The following is a 15,725-nucleotide window of genomic DNA, read 5'->3' as shown; positions in this document are numbered from 1 at the left end:
AGTTATAATGTGCAAGATGTTGTATTACATGTTTGCCAATTACCTCTTTTCACCTCTTTCTCCAAGAAAATAGTTTAAGGAAGTCTTTACTAAATCATCCATCCTTCTCTAGTGTCTACTCTGTAATATAATCTATCAAATAGCATAAAATCTTTTCTGACGCTTGAGTAACTTACTGTTTTTTGGATGGCCAGAGCAGTAGAACCTCGATCGTACAAAGGTTCAGAAAGAAAAATTGGAAAATAGTTTTTTTTTCTGTTTGACGTCGAACTTGGTTCACTCTTATTTTGAGTAAATAACGTATACAAAGTAAACCATTTTCTTTTGACATGCTTGCTTTGTGATATAAGATGTAACGACAGGATAAACATGTAGATTATCCAGTAGGCTATTTGAAGAAGGACCTCTACAGTTATGTTAGCTGCCTGTTAATTTAGAGTGCATATGTAGCTCTCTACAGTTATTTTAGCTGCCTGTTAATTTAGAGTGCATATGTAGCGTTAATAAGGTTGATATAAGATTTGGTCTTTTGGCAGATGTCATCTGCTGTACTTCGCAAGGACATTGTAAATCTTCTGGTTTTCATAGAGAGGTTAAAGAATGAAGAAGATCAAATTGCTCTTGACATGGATCAAATTGAAAAGCTGAAATTGGAGCTGACATTTATGTCAACATTTCTTCAGCTTTCTTATTCCAATTTGGATGGTTTTAATGCCAAAATGTCTCGGGAAGCACAACAGGTTGATGATATGGTTCAGACAGTTTTCTATCAGAGTGGAGATGACTTGTTGGTTAAATATGATATGGACCATGTTGTTCCTCACGTCCTGGAAAATATCAAAAGTTATATCAGCTCACATCATTATCCTGAATCAAGTGCCACCATGACTGAGGCACAGTTGGTTGAACTTTTGGACGCCCTCCTTGTGAATCTCCGTGATCTCCCCAAGTGTTGTGCCGAGCTGATTTTGCCATTAATGACTCAATATGAGCTTCTCCGGGATATATGTGGAAATTTAAGAGATTTTCTTGTGCTGAAAGTAAATGGTTATGTTGAGCATGAGACAGTTGAATATGTCTTACCTCAGTTTCAACTTATGGCTACACTTCTGTTTTGACCTTTTGTCTTGTCAACTTGATGAAATAGATGAAGCAGACGATTCTGATGAAATATATGATTCTGATGAAACAGCTGAACCTCATGAAACAGATGATTCTGATGAAATACTCTATCAAGTCAATTCCATGATAGTTCATCTATTTTTGAAGATTATTCCTGTTGAACTGGAGGTTATGCACATATGTTCCACATATTTGAAAGCTTCAAAGTCAGCAGAAGTTGGACGCTTCATTAAGCATCTCATAGAAGCCTCTCCAGGCATTCTCAGAGAATATCTAATTCTTCTACAAGGACACATGGTAGCTGTTCTTACTGCTAGCACTTCCGCTCGAAACATTCATATCATAATAGAGTTCCTATTGATTATTCTCACAGATGTGCCCAAGGAGCACTTCTCTGGTTTCTTAACACGTGTTGGAGCACTTACCATGGAGATATCCGTTCTTGTTCACAACTTAGAAGATAGCTCAAGGAATGAAGAGAATATGAATGAAACTAATTGTGCATCTCTAGACTTGTTGGAAAGTATTGAACTCATGAAGGAAGATCTCAAACATGTTTTCCTAAAAACCCCTGCTGACTCATCTCAACTCTGCTTCCCCACGAGTGACGGACCACTCTTCATGACTCTTCTACTCAAAAAATTAAATGACTTGCTCAATTCTAATGTTTGTTCAGTTGCTTTGATAAAGAAAGAAATTGGGCTAGTGAAAGAAGACTTAGAATTTATAAGATCGATCTTTGGGAACGTTGAGCAAGAATTGAATAGAGATCTTTGGACTCGTGTTCTGGATGTGGCATATGAAGCAGAACATGCAATTAAATCAATTCTTGTCAGAGACCATGGTCTCTTGCAGCTTATCTTCTTACTTCCTGCTGCCGTAGAAAAGATCAAGCGCATAAAAAAAGAGGTACTAGAGAAGATCTCCAAGAACAAGGGTCTTATAGCTGTGAACTCTCTTAACAAGTTGGTGGAAAGAAAATCATCAACAGCTGGCCAAATAATTGTAGGTTTTAAGGAGGAGACAGAGTGGATAATTAGGAAGCTCACCAGTGAACCAGGTAAAGAAGATGTCATTTCCTTAATTGGTATGCCAGGGCTAGGAAAAACTACTTTGGCTTACAAAATATATAATGATATATCTGTTGTTGCTCATTTTGACGTTCGTGCTTGGTGCACAGTTGACCAAGAGCGCAATGTGAAAAAGTTGTTGCAGAAAATTTATAATCAAGTTGTTGGTCTGAAAAAAAGATTCAGTGAGGATGACATAGATGATGACGTTGCTGATAAGCTACGGAAGCAACTGTTTGGAAAGAGGTACCTTATTGTCTTGGATGACTTGTGGGATACTGCAACATGGGATGAGTTAATAATGCCTTTTCCTATACTTAAGAAGGAAGCAGAGTTATTTTAACTAGCCGAAAAAAGGATGTGGCTTTGCATGGAAAACGCCACTCTGATCCTCTTAACCTTCGATTGCTAAGACCAGAAGAAAGCTGGGAGTTATTAGAGAAAAGGGTATTCGGAGAAGAACACTGCCCTGATGAACTAAAGGATGTTGGACAAAAAATAGCTCGAACGTGTGATGGGCTTCCTTTGGTACTTGATCTGATCGGTGGAGTCATTGCAAGGAAGGAAAAGAAAGAGGCTTCGTGGCTTGAAGTTCTAAATAACTTGAATTCCTTTATTTTTAAGGATGAAGAAGAAGTGATGAAGGTTGTACAATTAAGTTATGACCATTTACCAGATCGCCTTAAGCCTTGCTTGATTTACCTTGCAAGCTATCCAAAGGACGAAGATATTGAAATTTCTGAATTGAAAGCTTTATGGAGTGCCGAAGGACTTGTGGAACTAATTGAGATGATGAGTGTGGAAGAAGTACTGGAGGTTTATGTGGATGAGTTAATTTCCAGTAGCTTGGTAATAACTTTCAGTGAGAGAGGTTGGGGCCAGAGTTGCAAAATCCATGATCTTGTGCATGATTTTTGTTCCATAAAAGCTAGAAAGGAAAACTTGTTTGACTTCACAAATTTAAGTGCTCCATTGTCTTCTTCTGATCTGATGCCACGTGGAATGACCATTCATTATGATCATCCGGATGAAAATGTTGTCCTGTTCAATCCAGAAAAGAAAAATCCTTATGTTAAGCACCTCCTCTCGTTGAAGGTAATCGTGGAAGATGGGAAGGACACTCGTCTTTCCTACAGCTGTCACCTACGACACTTGAGGCTTCTTAAAAGGTTGGAGCTACGCAACATAAGATTGACAGATTCCTTGCTAAATGAAATAGGCATGCTTTTTCATTTGAGGTGTTTAAACATTTGGACGGAGACAGAAGCTCTCCCTCCGTCATTTTCAAACCTATGTAATCTAGAAACTCTGGTGGTGGAAAATTGGGGATCAACGATGGTAGTATCACCTAGCATTTGGAGTCTAGCAAAGCTACGACGTGTTAGCATTGATAGTTGTACTTTCTTTGATTGGGATGATGACGGTGAACCAAAAGTGTTAGAAGAGGACTGGAAGTTAGAGAATTTGAGAATTTTAGATAAGTTCAGGTTTTCCTGTTTGGATGACACAGAGGATATTTTCAAAAGGTTTCCTAATCTTCGAAGCCTTACATGCGAAATTAGCGGACCATGGGATTGTTCAGAGGAGATTTATTTTCCAAGATTGGATGTCCTTAATGAACTTGAAGAAGTCTCCGCATGGTTTCAGTGTCCTAAGTGTTCACATGCACATCAATGGGATTTTCACTTCCCTTTGAGCTTGAAAGAATTGGACTTGAAGGGGTTTGATCTTTCATCCGATTCATTGTCAGGAATTGCGAGACTACCCAACCTTCAAATCCTGCATCTAAGAAACGCAATCATCGAGGGGAAAGAATGGAACATGGAAGAAGTCACCTTCGAGAATCTCAGATCGCTGAAACTGGAATCAGTGTCTTTTTCTGAATGGCAGGTTGGAGAGGAATCCTTTTTCCTCCTCGAGGAATTACAAATACGATGGTGTTATGAGCTTATGGAGATCCCGGACAGTTTTGGTGATATTGCTTCATTAAAGTCCATCTACCTGGTTGGGAACCGTCAACTTGTAGATTCAGCCATAAAGGTTAAGCAATATGTTGCAGAAATGACGGGAGAAGACAAGCTTGAGGTAAAGTTGAATGCGGTCAACTTACGTTCTTATGACCAGTCAAATCTCGGTACGTATATACTAACTTATTAACTTCTTTTATACATTAAGTTTCTTCCAGTATATTTTTTTCCTGTTACTTTAACCTGTATAATCATATTTGCAGAGCGCATACAAAGGAAGGTCAGCATATGATTTACTAGCTAGCATATCAACCTGTTGAGGTTTCAAATGATGGATTGATCCTCAGGCTTTTTTGCCTTCTTTCAGCTGTTTCTTTTCCAAACTTCCCTTTTGAATCACTAACTTTTGATTCCCAGTATGGTATAAAGTGAACCTGTTTTTTGGTAACTTGTGTTAAAATATCATGCCTACCATTTGTTGCTCTTCTATAGTTTCATTCAAAAAGAAAATGTAATGGAAAAGGAATGTGGAACTATCTAAACAGCTACATTACTTTCCAATTGAGAACTTTGTTAGAATGGTCAAGGAAAATCTGGCCATTACATACCATGCAAAGCTAAAGTGGAAAATCCTAGTGTGTGATCAAGCAGTGATAAAACTGCATATGTTAGCAGAAATTTCAGTATATTCTCATCTTCTAAAGCTTGTGACTCTTTTGTTTAAATATGGAATTCTGAAAGAGGTCTCAGATCTAATGTATTAGATTCTTATAAAGCTTGTGAGTTGTGACTCTTTTGTTGCAGTCTTGCAGATATAATCTCCAGTTACAGCAAAGCATGAAAGTAGCAAGTTCCAATCTCATCTCCTATTAGCAGATGCTTATTCCAAAAATTAACAACAGTTAGATCAATCATTCTGATAATTAGCCTAACTTGGAATAGGTGTGCATATAATGGTAGTCTATAAAGGTAAATAGAAGGGGTATTAATAGCACTAAAATGACAACTTGGGAATGAAAATACCAGGTACAATAGCAGATTAAACAGACCAAATTAGGGGAATGCAAGGATCATCGTAATCATCTTGCTAATCCAATATTCACAAGCCAAGTCTTAAGCCCCTAATATAGAACTGAATCAATATTTCTCGTCAGCGCCAGAAGTATATAGTCCTATTTGAAACGTTACAAGAAAAATGCTACAGTATGAGTTATCATTTTGGTCCAAGATTCCAATAAACACCAAGTTTTAGTATCTGTAGTTTTTATTTTACAGATTTAGACAGGAAGAGGGAACCTAACTGAACAGTAGATTTAACACTATAGTTTAACCTCTTGATCATTATAACATTTGGCAAAAGCAAGCTTCTGTACTTTTTGCCTCACATTCATTACAATTGATACAAGAACCTAACTGAATAATAGATGTTACATAGGATTTCAAATTCTAACCTTTTAACCAATGGATTACTCGTGCAATAATAGAAGCTTTGCCTCACATCATAGCAATATGGTTTCAGGTTTTGTTTTGATAAAATCTGTTTTGGATTTGTTTTTTTGGAAAACAATTGTATTTCCAATCTAAGGCTTTTTAATTTTGGTTTTAGGAAACAACCTTGTTTAAAAGGATATCAGTAAAATTTTAAAAAGTTGTTGGTGCTTCTAGATTAACTGTTCAAATTAACTGCTCTCTGGTTAATGTCAATTTAACTGTTGGATTCAAAGTTGAATTTTTCTCCTTCCTCTTACTTACACTAGAGTTCAAATTAAAGGGTGCGTTGGGATATGTATTTCTGGTATATTCTGGTTTTTTTCTTTTTCTTTGGTAAACAGTATATCTGCTGCTAATTGTGAACTATTCTCTGAACAGTTTTCATGGTGCTGTTCTGATTTACTGCTTGCTGAAATTATTGTTGTCATTGCTGGTATGTTAAGCTGGTTAAATGCCGTTGGTGCTGGAATTTGCTGCTCGTGCTGTAATTGCTGGGTTTTAAAGCTGATTTAATGTTGCTGGTACTGAATTTTGAATGTTGATGATGTATCTGCTGTTTTTTAAAGCTGCATCATTGTTGAGGAAGGGGTTTGAAGAAAATTAATCAAGAGAAGATGACAAACCTAAACAGGTCAGACTCAATGGTATAATTTGTGAAGTCGATTTTATTTAGTTTAAAAAGCAAACTCATTTGATATAATACCTTTCTATCAGTGGCTTTTCAAGTTTTCGTTAGCCAATTACTTCAACTTCTCAATACAAGTTTTGACCAAAAAAAGAAAAGGAAAAATGAAGAAGAAGAATCCCAAGACAAGTGGAGTATATAATATTATAGGCCAGAGAGGTGTATATAATTTTTCACAATTGATTACAAAGACTAAGATGATAATGAGTTTTAAAAATACTTCACAAGTCAATGAACTGTATTTTAATCTCTATTTTATTCTTCTTTCTGTTGGTGGCCTTTCAAGTTGTGCTAAAGCCAATTACTTCAACTCGCTCCCAGATCTTTCTGAATCCCAGCGCTTACTTTTTTCTCCACTTTTCATCTATTTCTCAATCTTTTTTAGGAACTTCACGTCAACATGCTGTTATTGGGAAAAATCGAGAATATCAAAATGAATATCTACGTTGAAAAATGAACTCTATGTTGGTTTGATTTGACTTATAGACCAAGAAAAATGTAAAATAATTTCATTCTACATATATCTCATCATTAGGTGCAAAATGAAACTCAAGTTTTCTGTTCAAGTATGTAGTAATTAGTTAGAGATAAGTCTTGTTGAAGTTAATTTGATTCTATTGATTGACATCTATATAACTATTGAAGTATTTAAAATGTTTTGCTGGTGATTTGATGTTAAACGTTTAAACAAATATCAAGACAAGTGGAATATATAATGAGAAAATCTCACTTTATACCCATTAATTCTAAACTATTTACCCTTTAATGCTCACGCCCAAACTATTTACTACTCCTACCCATGCGTTCCAAACTATTTACCCGCTTATTCTTTACCTACATTACCTTTGTTTTTTTCTTCCTTTCAAAACTTTCACAAACAAAGGAAATGGAGCAATTATTATGGCCGTTTATGAAGGAGAAACGGGTTGAGTACAACACAGAGGGAATTTTACAAGAAAAGGGAAAGTTCAAGAATGGTTAAAGGCTTTTTGTTACATTGGATTTAGCCGAGGATTGTGATAAGACTAGCAGATTTATTTTAGTAATTTTTTTTTGTTTTCTTTGGGAACATAAATGTCTGAATTGGTGGCTCGGACTGGTCGGCATCAGGGGCGATATGAGGCTGGTTATCGCCTTATCGCCGGGTATTTTCTTTATTTTGGTTTTTGCTAAATTAGATTTTATTTGGTTTAGGGAAAGTTTGCTGAATGTTGAAGTTTGGTTTCTAATTTCCTCTATTAGTTATGTAGTTGTTTTTGCTTGCTTTGATTTGTTTTGGTGTTGCTGAATTGGGTTTTCTCTGTTTTTGATAAATTTTGTTGAATGTGGGAGTTTGGGTTCAAGTTTCCTCTTTTCTTCTAAATACGGTGCTTTTGATTTCCTCATAATGACTGAAATCTGGTTGAATGTGGAGCTGCTCTGTGACCTAGTTGTCTTCCTTGTTTGGCCATATTATGAGGATTGATTGAGAGAAACGTGCAAAAGAATGTCGCTATTCTTTTTTTCTTTCTTTCATCTTTGTGTAATTGGTTGTGAATTTATAAAGATGATGTTTGGGTTTTGATTTGTGTGATAGAGGTGAAAGTCGTTGTAATAGTGGAAGTTCTTTTTTATGCTTGTTTTCAAGATAAAGACCTTGTGAAAATGTGATTGGCATTGTTCATTCTAGGTTGCTTCTTTGGATTTTTGGCTTGATTTGTTGTTATTAATAATAGATAGATCGGTACCAGAAGGTGGAAAAGTCAAGAGTAGAAACATCCATTTATGCAAATCAGATTCATATCACCAGCCAAGGCCGCATGAGAAGCTATATTACCTTTCTACACTGAGAATTTGGACGAGGGCACAACTTTAAGTTACCCCTAGTAGGTAGTTGATGACTCTATAGGAGCAGAGAAATTGGGTGAAGACCCAAGATTAAAGAAGGCTTGGTCTTAATTTTAGTAACTCAAGATCCTTGAATTGTTTTCTTGTTTGCTATTTCTTGAGTTACTTGTAATTTGTTCTTACAAAATTGTTCATCCATTTCCCTTATATCCTTCTTCAAAAAGAAATTAGATCTGATTATCTGAGAAGTTGAGCTCTGGCTAGTTTCAGTTCTGCTTCACTTTTCTTGATTATTCTTTCCCTAACTCTTGCTCTTGCCTTAGCTTAAAATTTTTATTTTGTAGATTTCTTGTTTGATTCAAAGTGGGTGTTGTTAAATATTGCTTATAATACCTTCTGGAAGTTCATACTGAAATTTGATAGCATTTGGAGCTGATTTGAGGTGATTGAGCTGGAAATTTCAGCTGAAAATCGAAAAAGAACACAGCTACCTAATAGTATACTGCTACGGTATACAATATGCTGTAAGAGTATATAGCTATACTGCAACAGTATACTATTATAATTTACAATATACTGCAGCAGTATATTGTAACAATCAAAGAAGAACACAGTTACATAACAGTATACAATATGCTATAGGAGTATATAGTTATACTGCAACAGTATACTGTTATAGTATACAATATATTATTATAGTATACTATAATATGCAATATACTGTAACAATATGTTGTATAGTATACAATATACTATAATATTATACTTATTACCCGTAAATTCACTTGCCTTTTCCCTTTTAATTTGCTTTATGTTTTTACCCAGCGTGAGGGGCAAATTGAAAATGCAAAAATAAAATAAAATATTATAGTATGCTATATAATGTAACGATATACTAGATCCTTTTAGATTTTTTTAAATTTTTTATTGATAACTGATATTATTTCAGTTTAATAATTAAATTAAATTTTTTTAACTCTTTGCGTACAATTGTATACCTTGTTGGTATAGCTATATACTATACTAGTATCATATGTTAGTTAATATTTTTTGATTATATTAGCTACATTTAATTGGTACACAATTTGATTTTGATTTAGTAATAATATTAAAAAAAGAATAATAAAAAATAGTGAAAACAATAAATGAAATTAGATTATGAAAAAAAGAATATAAAAAAAGAAGTTAAATGAAATTAGAAAAGGAAAAAATAAAAATAAGAAGAAAACTAGAAAAAAGAAAAGGAGAAAAGAAAAAAAAGAAAGAAAAAAAGCATAGAAATAAAAAAAATTGAAGAATAAAGAAAAAATTCCTACAAAAACTATTATGGGTAGGAAATATAATTAATTTATGGATAGAAAAACAAACAGATAGACAAGGGTAAATAGTTTTGTTCTTATGGATAACTGTGTCAAAATATTATAATATTATAATATTATAAGCATATTATAAGCCAGCTCTCAAAACAAGACAGGTGAAGCATATAATATTACAGGCTGGCCAGCTCTCAAAACAAGGGACATTGTATATTATTTTCATAATTGATTACAAAGACTAAGATGATAATGGGTACTAAAAAAGGCTTCAGAAGTCAATGAATTATAATTTTATCTTGGAATTCTCAATCTGTATATTAAAAATTCAAAGGAAGTTATCCCCAATACTTGGCCGAGTTCAAGACCGGTGCTGAACATAATTTGGAGGTTTCCGAGAGCTCTCACTGCCAACAAAGCTGCTCAGGTTTGTTTCTTATTTGCCTCATTGAGGTTATGCTTCATCTGTTTTGTGTTTTGATTGGGATTTTACGGATCTGTTTGCTGCGATGTGAGCATCCCAATTTGTATTGGTATCGGCAGGTCTTCTGTTTTGATTTGCAAGATGAGATCTTTTTGTTCTATTTTCGATAGTTTTACCCCGACCACAAATTTCAAAAGTCCGAGTCAAACTACCTCATTTAATTTGAAACGAAGTGGTTAATTCTTTCATATATATATATATATATATATATATATATATATATATATATATTATATTCAGAATTGATTACAATGACTAAGATAACTATCAGTAATAAAAAGACTTCAATTCAGAAGTCAATGAATTGTATGTTAATCATGGAATTTCTTGTTGTTGTTTCAAGTTGTCTTTAGCCAGTTACTTCAACTTCTCTCACATATATTTCTGAATGCCGGCGCTTATTTTCTTCCCCATTCTTCACATATATCTCAATATAGTTTAGGAACTTCACGTAAAACATGCTGTGATTGGAAAAATAAAATAAAAAAATTGAAAAAAGCGTCTTTATGTTGGTTTGATTTGATTTATAAATCGAGAAAAAGGGAAAAGTAATTCATTCTACGCATAATCTATATGTCTCATCATGAGTTGAAAAAAGAAACATAAGTTTTCTGTTCATGTATGTACTAACTAACTATAAGTCTTGTTGAAGTTAATTTTGATTCTATTGATTGACATGTATATAACTATTAAAATAGTTAATATGTTTTGCTGGTGCTTTGGTGTTAAATGTTTAAACAAATCTCAAGACAAGTGGAGTATATAATATTATAGGCCAGAACTCAAAACAAGGGACATGTATATAATTTTCACAATTAATTACAAAGACTAAGATGATAATGGGTATTAAAAAAGACTTCACAAGTCAATGAATTGTATTCAAATCTTGGAATTGTCAATCTCTATTTGTTCTCCTTCCAAGTTGTCTTTAGCCAATCACGTAAAATTCTTTCACATAGCTTTCTTTCTGAATTCCGTCTGGTGATTCTAATTAGTGTTTTAAACCCGAAAAGAATTCAAAGGAGATTATCCCCGATATTTGGCCAAGTTCAAGATTGGTGCTGAACATAATTTGGAGGTTTCTCAGAGCTCTCGCTGCCTACAAATCAAAGCTGCTCAGGTTTGTTCCTTATTTGCCTCCTTGAGGTTATGCTTCATCTGTTTTGTGTTTTGATTGGGATTTTACGCATCTGTTTGCTGTGATTTCATCTTCTGTTTTGTTTTGCAAGATGAGATCTTTTTGTTCTATTTTCTTAATTAGCAACACAATGACATAAGATGTTGAAATGCTCTTCTGTAGTAAGTAAATGACCTTGTGCTGATACACAAATGTAGAAACATTTCCAGCTCCTGATGTTTCTTTTGTCTTGTTTTCGTTATTCTGGTTCAGACTATGTGATTATGCATTCTCTTCAGGTACACGGGTTTATTAGTTTAATTATGTCTCCGATGCTGAAAAATTGCTTATTTTGTCTCTGTTTGTGGTAGCTATATTTGTTCAATATAATCAAAGGTCAAGAGTTGGAAATAAGTTTATAATCTTATAAACTTCTTTTAAATATTAATAGTTATGTTGGATATGATTTCGTGTCTAGACATGTGTGTGATTATGATTGACATTTCTGGTGTGACGGTCTAATTGCACAAAAAGTTATTATTCATCAAAATAATTGCTCCAACCATTCGATGTTTGACCTTGATTAATATTTCGATGATTTAAAAATTAAGATGAATAAATTATTTTCTTGATACGTACCAACTAACTACAAGATGAAAATCTTTTATATGCTGAAATATTAGCAAAATTGGCAACAATCTACTGCAATCAACTTGACAACAAGTGTTACAAATTGTTTTAGAGAGGGAAATTCAACAAGACAACCATAGGCTCAAGCTGAAGTACAGTACTCCCATAGTTTTTGTAGCCCATCCGCTTTGTTCAGACCCAGTGTAATCTTACAAGTGGGGTATTGTCACGACCTCAGTTCACCCTCCGTGAACTGTCATGACGGCACCTAGTCTCTACGACTAGGTAAGCCTAACAAGTGCGGTAAACAAATCAAAACTTGCGGAAGTATAAATCAAAATACAAAATAACTAAAAGGAACGGAATATAGAATGCCGCTCGGCAAATACAGCACAATATATCAAAAACTTCTACATCACTACCCCAAAACCCGGAAACTCACGGGAACACAAGCTCAGAGAAATATAGTAAAATGCTCTAACTCCGGACTGTCTATATCAACAGTATGATAGAAGGGCAAATACTACAAGATAGAATAAAGATGGAGACTCTTCGGTCTGCGGACGCGGCATATGTACCTCGAAGTCTCCAAAAGCACTCTCTGCCTCAAGGATGGTAAGCCTGTGCAGAAGTACCTGGATCTGCACATGAAAAACATGCGCAGAAAGGGCATGGGTACACCACAGCGGTACTCAGTAAGTGCCAAGCCTAACCTCGGTTGGGTAGTGACGAGGAAGGTCAGGGCCCTACTGAGGTTAAATAAGATACAGGTTTAACAGTGTGAAATGACAGTGTAATTAAATAACACATGATATAAAGGACAACAACAACTATTACAAAGGCAAGTAAAATACAGTAAAAGACATAACTCAGTTCCGAGATAACAACCGGGGATCTCCTAGGATACTGTCCTGTAGTCCCCAAATATAAATACCATATCCAGTGGATCTCCCGGGTGCAGTCTCGTAGTCCAACTCATAAATGTGCAGGGGATCTCCCGGAATGCAATTCCGTAGTCCTAAAGTAAACATACAGGGGAGCTCCCGAGATACCGTCCCGTAGTTCCAAAATAAAGTGTTGGGGGATCTCCCGGAATACCGTTCCGTAGTCCCAAAGTAAATACACAGCAACAACAAGAATTCAATCTAATCAATTTCATATCAAAGTGAAGCAGGTAATCCTAACCTAGCATGATTCACGTAGTACAATTAAGGCAGTTAAGACAGATAGAGCAATTTAGTCAAGTAGACATGTTTCTCTAAGCTACAACAAGTTTAATATCCAAACAGTGTAAGCAAGGAAAGGAGGAACACAATTCAAGGCTTTTTTTTTTAAGAAAAATCGGATTTTCAACAATTAGCACAAGTACGCGCTCGTAACCTCACGTACGAGGCATTTCAATTACCACAATATCAATCCTAAGGGAAAAAGTCCCTCACACAAGGTTAGACAAGCCATTTACCTCGAACCGACTCAATCAACTAGAAACCACGCTCTTGCCACGAGTATCCGACTCCAAATGACCCAAATCTATTCAATTCCATTTCATAATGTAAATAATACTTCAAGAAACTGATTCTACAATTAAATTCTAAGCTAATACGCGAAATTATATAAAATAACCAAAACGCCCCCCGGGCCCACGTCTCTGAATCGGGTGAAATTTATATTTTCAGAATCCGTACACTCACACGAGTCTATTCATATAAAAATCTCTCACATCGGATGCCAACAACCCAATCAAAGCCCAATAATTCAGTCTATGAAGTTTATCCAATTTTTTCCCAAATTTTTCTAACAAATTCGAAATTTAAGGGCTAGATTCAAGTTAGGAATCATGGAAATTGATCTAAGTTGGGTACATATGTCACGTCCCAAATTACCCCCTAGACGTGAGTGGCGCCTAGCTAACACCACTTGCCAGGCGAACCATACTTTCATACCTTAACCATTAACTTGCAATATTTGATTAATTATGAGTATCCAAATCATTTGATAATTAATTATGAACAACTAGTATCTCAAAATATTACATTAAAACTCTAGTCCAAATTTTACACTAGACCATGGAGCATCTAAGAGAATTACAAAAGACATCAATAAATAAATGATACAGACTCTTTTGGCAGCCTTCACGAACAATGCAGCGGCTCACCTCAATAACCGAATCAATTCTAGCGAACTCGTCAGCTATTAACTCTATCTTCACCAATAGTATCTGCATAGACATGCAGGTAAGGAGTGAGTTATATGTAAATATAACCCAGTAAGATCCTCGACCCGTCACTTTAAATACCTCTGGAATAAGTGTTAGAAAATACAAACACACTACAACACGAATGATATAGTAACTATGATAATTACACAATAACTTAATATATGTGTATCAACAGAGTTATTAAGAATTAACCAACAAGGATACCCACTAAGGACTTATCATAATTGCAGTGAAAGAAATTTACCAACACACCTACGAGTCCACAACGACACCATAATGCCTCAAATATGTAACAGAGCATACACAATGCTCGGGTGATGTACAAAGGCATACACAATGCCCCAACATCATGGCGCACAGCCGTATCATACTCAACATCATGGCGCACAACCGTATCAAACTCAACATCATGACGCACAGCCGTATCAAACTCAATATCATGGAGCACATCCGTATCAAACTCAACATTATTGGCGCACAGCCGTATCAAACTCAACACCATGGCTCACAGCCGAATTAAACTATAAGACTCAACCTCATGGCGCACAGCCGTATCACACTATCAAACAACTTATAAAATAATGTATTTTTTTTTGTATTTGTATTTTTTTTATAAAATAATATATTTGCGGCTAGTCTGAGACCACCGACTCTGCCAAGCGCACGCTTATCCCAACACATGGACCAGGCAGAGAAAACACACTTTCAAAACGGGTTTTAGAAAAGCAAGTATCAAAGCTTAAAGTCTCACTTACCTCGTTAATGCCCAACCAAACGACCTCCAATGATCTCACTCCAACCAAAGAGAATAAATTCTCGATCCGCAATAAATCCAACCGCATCTCATCAAGATACCGAAAAATGGTGTTGCGAGCTCCTATCTTTTTCGTCACTGTTCCAATAACATGGTGGCCTTACTTTGAATTCACCAAAATCATATTCTTCACTATTGATTCAGCAGAGCAATCATAGCTTTATCGCTATTGAATTATCCATTACAAGAGATTGAATTAACAAGTATAATGCATGTTCCAAGTTGCCAAAGGATCACTTCCTCAAGAAATTCCTTTACGTGATTAGTTCCGCCACCTAAAGCAAAGTTCTTTCATTTTCTTATATTTTATTTAATACACAAGGATTTACTTCCTTGTCTGTCCTACCCCCACCTGTATTTGTAGTAAAACTAGGTTCACATAACTAGGCTTCAACCAAGCTATTATTATGTTACATAAAGATTACAAAGGCATCACATAGTGAGTTCGTGTCCTCCTCAATTACATTTCATATGAAGTTTAAAGTCTATTGTATCTCAACCTTGCTCTTTTCTAAACTATAAACTACGTGACAATTAATTCTCAAATATTAGTGTTAGCCCCTCCGTAGATCGGATTAACTGATCTTGCTTCTTGTTCAATACAGTAAAATTCCAAAAGGTTAATTATATAATTAATAAAATTATTATTCTTGAACGATACCAATTACTATACCTAATGCCAATTAGTAATACCCAATTAATTCGTTAACATTTTATTTATTTATTTTTATATAAAAAAAATGATGTGCTGCATAATTAATAAAGAAATAATGATTCCCAATTATTTCTGAATAATATGAAGCGAGTATGAAAATCAATTGATCGAAACATTAAAGGTTTGAATAAAAATCTCACATGAAAAGAGGCATTCATAGGAACAAAGCGAATTACTTACTGAAGTTCAAAGACAACAAATTTTGAGAGAAAAATCTGCAAATTTATTGACGGTGTAGCTTCTCTGGCCACTCTTTAATTTGATGTTTCTCC

General features: G+C 34.9%; 1 protein-coding gene and 1 pseudogene across 2 annotated transcripts in view; both read left to right on the top strand.

Annotated features, from left to right (window-relative positions):
* Positions 1-387: 387 nt before the first annotated feature.
* LOC109215196 lies at positions 388-7,624 on the top strand (annotated as a pseudogene).
* A 2,007-nt stretch (positions 7,625-9,631) lies between these two features.
* The window catches only part of LOC109215195 (putative late blight resistance protein homolog R1A-3), a 13,300-nt gene continuing 7,206 nt past the window's right edge, over positions 9,632-15,725 (top strand). Inside the window, exons 1-2 of one of the 2 annotated variants that reach the window (XM_019379213.1) lie at positions 9,632-9,902; positions 10,973-11,079. The gene's annotated coding sequence lies outside the window, so the exon portion shown is untranslated. Of the gene's footprint in view, positions 9,903-10,954; positions 11,080-15,725 lie in introns of both variants that reach the window. The other variant, XM_019379215.1, reaches the window with a different exon arrangement.

The sequence above is a fragment of the Nicotiana attenuata genome, unplaced genomic scaffold (assembly GCF_001879085.1).
Source record: "Nicotiana attenuata strain UT unplaced genomic scaffold, NIATTr2, whole genome shotgun sequence".
Taxonomy (NCBI): domain Eukaryota; kingdom Viridiplantae; phylum Streptophyta; class Magnoliopsida; order Solanales; family Solanaceae; genus Nicotiana; species Nicotiana attenuata.
This window is presented reverse-complemented; position numbering and strand designations above follow the sequence as displayed.